Raw genomic sequence first — 9,787 nt, 5'->3', positions numbered from 1 at the left:
GTTTATTCTCCTTTTTGAATCACCCCAATTAGAGCTTTGTAGCTCAAGTTATGGCCAAAATAAAATTACTGTTCACGTGCACTGTTCATGCTGAGATTTTGGGTTCTGGCAAATTTTGATCCAACTTTGGTCAGTAATTTGATTAAGTTAAGTTCATAATTTGGTCTAAATTTCTTCATATGAAATGTTCTACTATGTCTTAGGTTTCCATCGGTTCAAGAATCTCCTAAATCGGAGTTTTGTAGAGAGAGTTATAACCTTTCAAACATTACTGCTCAATAGAAATTCTGCAGAGTTGCAGGTTTGGTAACTCAACTTTGCTCAATAATTTGAATGGGTTAATGGCATTATTTGGGGTGGTGTTCTTCATAACAGTTTTAGATCTATACCTTATCTAATTGCTGGTAAAATTTCAGGTCAATTTGACCTTCCTAGCTCGAGTTATGACCAAATGAACAGTTACTGTTCATTTGGTCGATTTAATGCGATGTGACTGCTCTCATTTCACTTTGGTCAATTTGTTCACCCAGTTTTGGTCAGTTTTTGGGCATGGTTCCTTGATGAAAATTGTGCTCTTTTATGTCTATTTTCATCCCTAATTTGTGGCATATCAATTGGACTTGTAAAATTTGAGTTTTAGTCCTTCAAAGTGGGTTTGGTCATGCTGCCAGCAGCATGACCATTGGACCTACGAATTTGGTTTTCATTCCAACAATTCCCACACACCTCTTTTGGTCATTATTGACCATTTTTCATCTCAAAATAGACCAAAGTCATCATTTATGTATTTCTCCAAAATTTGGTTCCAAACCCTAGCATTCAAAACCCTAACTCATCAATTTCATGCATTTAACCAATTCAATGGCTACAAGCTCCAAATCGTGTGTCGGATAATTCCTCTCATGCGGTTTTCAGCTGGTGTGATGCATAGGCAATGATATTTCGATCTTGCATCAACACACAACCTAACCCGTTGTGAGAAGTATCGCTATAAACTGTGTACTCTTTACCCGGAGTAGGTAAAGTCAGGACTGGAGCCTCAGTCAAACATCTCTTCAATTCATCAAAACTTTGCTGGCATTTGTCCGTCCACTGAAATTTCACATCCTTTCTAAGTAGCTTGGTCAATGGAGATGCCAACATCGAGAATCCCTTCACAAACCGACGGTAGTATCCAGCTAAACCCAGAAAACTGCGAATCTCTGTGACATTTCTAGGTGGTTTCCAATTAAGGACAGCTTCAATCTTGCTAGGATCTACCTTAATACCCTCTTCTGATACTACATGCCCCAAGAAAGATATTTCCTTCAGCTAAAATTCACACTTTGACAATTTAGCATATAGTTGTTTCTCTCTCAAAGTCTGCAGTACAATCCGCAGATGTCTATCATGCTCTTTTGCATCCCTCGAATAGACCAATATATCATCTATGAATACCACAACAAACTGGTCGAGGTATGGTCTGAAGATAGTGTTCATCAGATCCATAAAAGCAGCTGAAGCATTAGTTAACCCGAATGGCATGACCAAGAACTCATAATGGTCATAGCGGGTTCTGAAGGCAGTTTTAGGAATACTCTGCTCTTGTACTTTCAGCTGATAATAACCTGATCTCAGGTCAATTTTGGAGAACACAGCCGCACCCCTCAACTGATCAAACAAGTCATCAATGTGGGGCAATGGATATCTATTCTTTATTGTCACCTTGTTCAACTGCCGATAATCAATACACAAGCGGAGAGTGCCATCTTTCTTCTTTACAAACAACACTGGCGCTCCCCAAGGTGACACGCCCTTGTCAAGCAACTCTTGCAATTACACTTTCAACTCTTTTAATTATGCTGGTGCCATTCTATATGGTGTTATGGAGATTGGGTCCACACCAGGCATAACATCAATTTCAAACTGCAACTCTCTTTCTGGAGGTAATCCTGGCAATTCATTAGGAAACACATCCGGAAAGTCACATATAGTAGGAATGTCCCTCAGTGCTGGACTCCCCACTTGGGTGTCTATCACATGTGCCAAGTACGCCTCACACCCTTTTCTAATCATTTTTCTGGCCAGTGCAGCTGAAATGATGTTTGAAGGCAATAACTGCCTCTCCCCATGTATTACTACATCACCATACTAAGGGAGACCAAAAGTGACTGTCTTCAGTCTACAGTCAATCATGGCGTGATGCCTGGCTAACCAATCCATGCCCAAGATAATGTCATAATCTCTGAAGGCAATTTCAATTAAATCAGATAGAAAAGTATGTCCTTGGATCACCAAAGGACAGTCCCTATATAGCCTATTTACCCTGACCTCCTAGCCTAATGGACTAGTTACTAGCACATCATAGTCCATTGGTACACACTGAATAGCAATAGAGCACATCACACTAGCACTAACATATGAATGTGTGGAGCTAGGATCAAATAACACATACACATCTTGGTCAAGGATGGAGAAAATACCAGCTACAACATCTGATATTTCAGCCTCTTCCCTCTGACGCATGGTATACACTCTGACTGGTGCGCCACTAGGTACTGGCTGGTTAACAGTGCTTTGACTTCCAGGGGTGTTACCAGGACCCCTACCTCTGCCTCTGCCTCTAGCAGCGGACTGTGACCCTCTGGGTGCAGAGATTTGAGTTGATTCTTCAGGTGTGGCAAAAGATCCAGACCGGCGCGGACTAGTGCAATCCTTAGTGAAATGTCCGCTTCCTCCACAATTAAAGCATGCACCAGTAGCCTTGAAACAAATCCCACCATGAGTTCTACCACACGTTTCACACTGCCGGACTGATAGAGATCCTCGAGAAGCTTGTTGGGTCGGCTGACCAGACCGAGGTGGTCTTTGGCCAGAAAATCTACCTCTGCCTCTACGGAAGCTAGATCCCCCAAACTGTTTCCTCTTGCCAGAACCACTTTCAGATGCTTGTCCAGTAGTCTTTTCAGTTTTCTCTTGAGGACCCTTCTTCACTACCCCTTCTGATTCTATCCTTTCCAGTTTCAAGGCCTGTGAGATCAATTCAGCGAAATTCTGATGTCTGAAACCCACGACTTGCATTCTCAAATTCGGCCTTAATCCGGACTCAAACCTCTTACATCTGTCTCTGGGGGTGGAGACTAAGCTTCCAGCATAGTGGCTTAGCCTTGAGAAATCTCTCTCATATTCTGTACAGTTCGGTTCCCTTGTTTCAAACTCAAGAATTCTTGCAACTTCATGTCCACATATGCATCGGGAACCCATTTCTGTCGGAACTCCCTCAAAAATTTTGTCCATGTCAGCACAGGTGGCTCAACCAGGCTATGAGGGATGGTCTTCCACCATTCAAACGCATCCCCTTGCAACAAGGAAACAGAATACTCAAACTTGACTCTTGGTACATTGCGACTTTACGAAAACTTCGTTCCATTCTTTCCAACCAGCATTACGCCTCGGTGGATCCACGGTGCCTTTAAATTCGGTGCCCCAAATTTCATCAATTTTTCATCTTTAGAAATTTGAGGGTGTGGTTGTGCTCTGATCGCATCCGAGCTTGGGGTGGCACATTACCCGCCATTTCTTTGGAAGAAAGCGACCATCTGCTGCATAAATTGAGCGTAAAAGCTGCGGTCTTTGGAGCGGGAGTGAGTGGTGACCCACTCACGTTCGAGTCTTTGGGGCTTCCTCTTGAACCTCAGCCTCAACAGATTGTTCTTCGGAATGATCTCCTCCTTCCATTCCGTTTTCTCAAAATTTCTACTTCCTGAGATTAAACACAAGGAGGTTGACCTCCGTTAGTGCATATTCATGATGTAAATACGTCATATGTATCAATTTAAGACACTTGAGCAGTTGTACTTGTCAATAAAATGTTCATACATATAGTCAAAATTTATTGAAAAACCATGCTCTGATACCACTAAAACATATCAGAGCATGGTGTAATACATGGGGAGAGGCAGTTATTGCCTTCAAACATCATTTCAGCTGCACTGGCCAGAAAAATGATTAGAAAATGGTGTGAGGCGTACTTGGCACATGTGATAGACACCCAAGTGGGGAGTCCAGCACTGAGGGACATTCCTACTATATGTGACTTTCCGGATGTGTTTCCTAATGAATTGCCAGGATTACCTCCAGAAAGAGAGTTGCAGTTTGAAATTGATGTTATGCCTGGTGTGGACCCAATCTCCATAACACCATATAGAATGGCACCAGCATAATTAAAAGAGTTGAAAGTGCAATTGCAAGAGTTGCTTGACAAGGGCGTGTCACCTTGGGGAGCGCCAGTGTTGTTTGTAAAGAAGAAAGATGGCACTCTCCGCTTGTGTATTGATTATCGGCAGTTGAACAAGGTGACAATAAAGAATAGATATCCATTGCCCCACATTGATGACTTGTTTGATCAGTTGAGGGGTGCGGCTGTGTTCTCCAAAATTGACCTGAGATCAGGTTATTATCAGCTGAAAGTACAAGAGCAGAGTATTCCTAAAACTGCCTTCAGAACCCGCTATGACCATTATGAGTTCTTGGTCATGCCATTCGGGTTAACTAATGCTCCGGCTGCTTTTATGGATCTGATGAACACTATCTTCAGACCATACCTCGACCAGTTTGTTGTGGTATTCATAGATGATATATTGGTCTATTCGAGGGATGCAGAAGAGCATGATAGACATCTGCGGATTGTACTGCAGACTTTGAGAGAGAAACAGCTATATGCTAAATTGTCAAAGTGTGAATTTTGGCTGAAGGAAATATCTTTCTTGGGGCATGTAGTATCAGAAGAGGGTATTAAGGTAGATCCTAGCAAGATTGAAGCTGTCCTTAATTGGAAACCACCCAGAAATGTCACAGAGATTCGCAGTTTTCTGGGTTTAGCTGGATACTACCGTCGGTTTGTGAAGGGATTCTCGATGTTGGCATCTCCATTGACCAAGCTACTTAGAAAGGATGTGAAATTTCAGTGGACGGACAAATGCCAGCAAAGTTTTGATGAATTGAAGAGATGTTTGACTGAGGCTCCAGTCCTGACTTTACCTACTCCGGGTAAAGAGTACACAGTTTATAGCGATGCTTCTCACAACGGGTTAGGTTGTGTGTTGATGCAAGATCGAAATGTCATTGCCTATGCATCACACCAGCTGAAAATCGCATGAGAGGAATTATCCGACACATGATTTGGAGCTTGTAGCCATTGAATTGGTTAAATGCATGAAATTGATGAGTTAGGGTTTTGAATGCTAGGGTTTGGAACCAAATTTTGGAGAAATGCATAAATGATGACTTTGGTCTATTGTGAGATGAAAAATGGTCAATAATGACCAAAAGAGGTGTGTGGGAATTGTTGGAATGAAAACCAAATTCGTAGGTCCAATGGTCATGCTGCTGGCAGCATGACCAAACCCACTTTGAAGGATCAAAACTCAAATTTTACAAGTCCAATTGATATGCCACAAATTGGGGATGAAAATAAACATAAAAGAGAACAATTTTCATTAAGGAACCATGCCTAAAAACTGACCAAAACTGGGTGAACAAATTGACCAAAGTGAAATGAGAGCAGGCTGCCACTGCACCAAACTGACCAAATGAACAGTAATCATAACTCGAGCTAGGAAGGTCAAATTGACCTGAAATTTTACCAGCAATTAGATAAGATATAGATCTAAAACTGTTATGAAGAACACCACCCCAAATTATGCCATTAAGCCATTCAAATTATTGAGCAAAGTTGAGTTACCAAACCTGCAACTCTGCAGAATTTCTATTGAGCAGTAATGTTTGAAGGGTTATAACTCTCTCTACAAAACTCCGATTTAGGCGATTCTTGAACCGATGGAAACCTAAGACATAGTAGAACATTTCATATGAAGAAATTTAGACTAAATTATGAACTTAACTTAATCAAATTACTGACCAAAGTTGGATCAAAATCTGCCAGAACCCAAAATCTCAGCATGAACAGTGCACGTGAACAGTAATTTTATTTTGGCCATAACTTGAGCTAAAAAACTCTAATTGGGGTGATTCAAAAAGGAGAATAAACTTAAGACAATAAGGAACATTCTCTATGAAGAAAGTTTTATCAAATTCCAACAGTAAACTGATCAATGAAACAGTACAATTAAGGACACCAAAACTGAAAATTTGGCAATTTTGCCTAAAAGACCTAAGTTTTGAGAAAATGACCAAAACCAACAAGTTTAGTGACCAAAATGTGGTATGTGGGTAAAGTTGGAATTCCCATACCTATTAAGCCTTAGAAAGTCAATAATTTGACTTGAATAGTGTAGTGAATAGTAACCTGAAACACAAAAACTTTGAGAACGTCGAATTTAATGCAATAGAGCTAGTTAAAGTGAAGTTAAATTTATTTTTGGACTTATGTTAAGTTATGGTACTGAAACACTATGAAATTGTGTGTTTCATTGAAAAGACTTGAAGCTCGGAGACTGAGTCAAGGCCTAAAGGCGACTCCAGTCAGGTTTGTGCACAATAAATTTATATAATTATTTTCCAATTGAAAATTTGAGTTGCTATACTTTATGAAATCGCTGTGTTATTTATGAATTGTGTTGCCACTTGTGACTACAAAAATGACTTTGAAAATTGTTTGGGATCTCTCATAAATTATTGAAAATAATTGTTTTAAATTGATTTTGGATTCACACTTAGCATGACAGTATCACATTTCCTCCTCCATTTATGGGGTTGAGATCGTTTATTTTCCTCCCTCTCTGGCTTGCCAGTTGAGGTTGTAGATCGGATGAGTACTCATTAGCTAGCTAGCCACCTCCCTCATTGGTTTATATTAATGGGGTTGAGATTGCTTTGTAGTGGTGTACAACGCGGCATTGATCGAAAATTTTGTGTTATGACTTAAGTTGTGTATGACTTTGGCAACACTGTGTTACGAAATTGTTTGACTAAACTGTGTTTAATAGATTATTTGACAAAATGGTGTTATTATGAATTTTGATCATTATTGAAATGTGATTGAAAAACATTTGAATTGTGTTTGGCAATGAATAATTTATTTATTACATTTTAAATTTTTATTGTGCACCACTGAGTATTTTTATACTCAGCGATGGCTTATTTTGCTGTCGCAGATAAGAGCAAGGAAAAAGCAGCAGAGTGAGCTGCGATTAAATCGAGGATTATATTGATCTTTTGTACGGGTATTATTTTATGCCCTTGTAGATAAATTTTGATATAAATATGGAAATGTTGTATGTATCAATATAAAGTTGAGCAGTTGTAAATAAATTGTAATAATATTATTTTGGGTTGCTTCTGTAAAGTTAATATTTGTAAATATGAATTTTCTGCTTTATGCCTTGTTAATGAAGTATTAAAAATTTTTTGATGACCAAATTTGATTAAATTGTGGAAATTGCTTTGAAGTGATTTGAATTGGGTTGATTTGAGTTTTATTGGAAATTGGGATTTGTGGAAAACTTTTGGAAGTGCTTTTTACAGGTATTTGAAGAACTGTTTTCTCAAAATACAGAGGGAATTCTGTCAAAATTTTTATAAAATTTGCGTAAAAATAAAATGGGCCAAAAATATTAACTAGTTTTAATTTTAACTAAATATTTTAAGTACTTATTAGAAAATGCTCACCACTTACTAAAAGTAAGAAATTTGTTTTAAAATCCCCTGTAGGGTGCTTAATGAGTTATCGGTAGGTGAAGTTCGGTAGTTCATTATGTATTTTACGAGATCATGTTATGCCTTACAGAGGGGTAAGGTGTGACAAAATAAATTAAATTTAGTATAATTTCATATAATGTTAATTTTTTTTTATTTTTGTTATTTTCAATTTGATTTTTTAATTTTGTTTGACAAAATTAATTGTGCATATCTATATTAATAAGTATCAATATTATTAATTTTTATTTAATAAATAATATTTTATATAATTTCATATTTTTTTATGATATGAAGAAAATTTTTAAATAAGATTAAAAAATATATTAATATTAATAAATTATTTATAAATAATAAATTAATAATTAAAATGTTCTTTTTTATAAAAAAATAAAAAAATTAATGCTAATAAAATAAAAAATATTAACATTAATATATTATTATTTTTAATTGAAATGATTATAGTAAAAAAGTATAGATAATTATTTTGTTTACAGTAAAATATTCTATCAAACTAACTTATAACTTATTTTTAAATTAAATTTTTTATAATTATTTTTTAAGAGTAAATGTTAAATTTCAATAAAAGAAGTTATTGAATCCATATAATAAAAATTCTATTAAATGATATATTGCTTTTATTCATAAAAAAATTATGACTTTTTTAATTAAATTATCAATTTATATTTATATTTAAATATAAATTTATTAAATTAAAAAAAGTATGATTTCTAATTTTTTTTATATGTGCTCACCAGTTATCGAGTTAGAGCAACATTATCGTATTAAAAAATAAAAAAAATATTACTTTTTATTTATACAGACATTAATTTTTTTAAATTTTTAATAATGTATCATTTAAAAAAAATCAATATTATAAATTATAATCATCTTATTAATTATATTAATTTTATAATTAAATTCAAATTTAATATATTCTATTAATTAATTTTTTTAAAATAATATATATTTATCTATTTAAACATTTTTTCTCATATATATAATTTTTTATACTTTATATATAATTATATATTATTTAAAACTTTTATATTCATATAATTTAAATATATATTACATACTAATTAAATATTTTTTATAAATCAACAAACACGAATTTTTTTACTCGTGTGTATATATATATATATATATATATATATATATATATAGCTTGCAATTAGTAGTGTTTATATAAGATTTATAAATTCAATTAATGTAACATCCTCATTTTAGTTAGTCTGTACAGTCTACTGTTCCGGTGACCAGTGTCGGTCGGGACAGCTAGAACGTTCGGAAAAAAAAAATATTTAAATTAAAGTGAGGAACCATAAGTAACTCAAATATTAATAAGAAAAATTTAGGAAAAATTTTAAAAATAAAATACAACCAAGTTAAATGAGCTGGTGCCCTAGCGATGGGTAACCTAGTGAGAAGTTGCGATTCTCACAACTAGAAGCCCTAGACCTGGGGGAAAAATTATAAAATAATTTTTGGAACTCCAGAGAAGGGTTATTGAGGTTCTTATGGCATTAGAATCCCAAGAAAATACTTAGAAAAAAATTTTCAATTAGTAAAGACAATTTTGGCCCGTTAAGCCAAACGGAGGGCATTTTGGTCATTTCGTCTTTCAGAGATGATTTTCAGGCCAACTTGTCTAGTTAAATAAATAATTTATATAACATAAAATATGAATAAATATTATTAAAAATTTAATTGAAATCAATTAGACAAAAAAAGAATGGAAAAAATGGAAGAAATTGAAATTATGACATCATAATGATGTCATTAAAAGTCTCTCAACCAACCCAATGTTGACACATGGCATAAGCTCACTTAAAAGAGACAAATGGGCTGGAAATGGAACAAAAAAAATCAGACTTCTTCAACCTTTGGTGCAGCAAAAAACGTGGAGAGAGAGAGAGAGGAAGGAAAAACTCAATTAAAGCTCACCCAAGCTTCAAACCTCACCAAATCTCACTCCAAAACCCTAGCCTTCTTCACAAAAAATTAACCTAGCACCTTGAGGAAACTTTGGGCAGCAAAAAGAAAGGAAAATCAAGAAGTTTTCTAAGCTAGGGAAACTCTCCAACAAAGGTTAGTGACCTAACCATGAATTTTTCTTTAAATTCATGTTAAGAACTTTGAATATGTGTAA

This window comes from Hevea brasiliensis, chromosome 4, assembly GCF_030052815.1.
Source record: "Hevea brasiliensis isolate MT/VB/25A 57/8 chromosome 4, ASM3005281v1, whole genome shotgun sequence".
Classification (NCBI taxonomy): domain Eukaryota; kingdom Viridiplantae; phylum Streptophyta; class Magnoliopsida; order Malpighiales; family Euphorbiaceae; genus Hevea; species Hevea brasiliensis.
Note: the sequence above shows the minus strand (reverse complement) of the source record.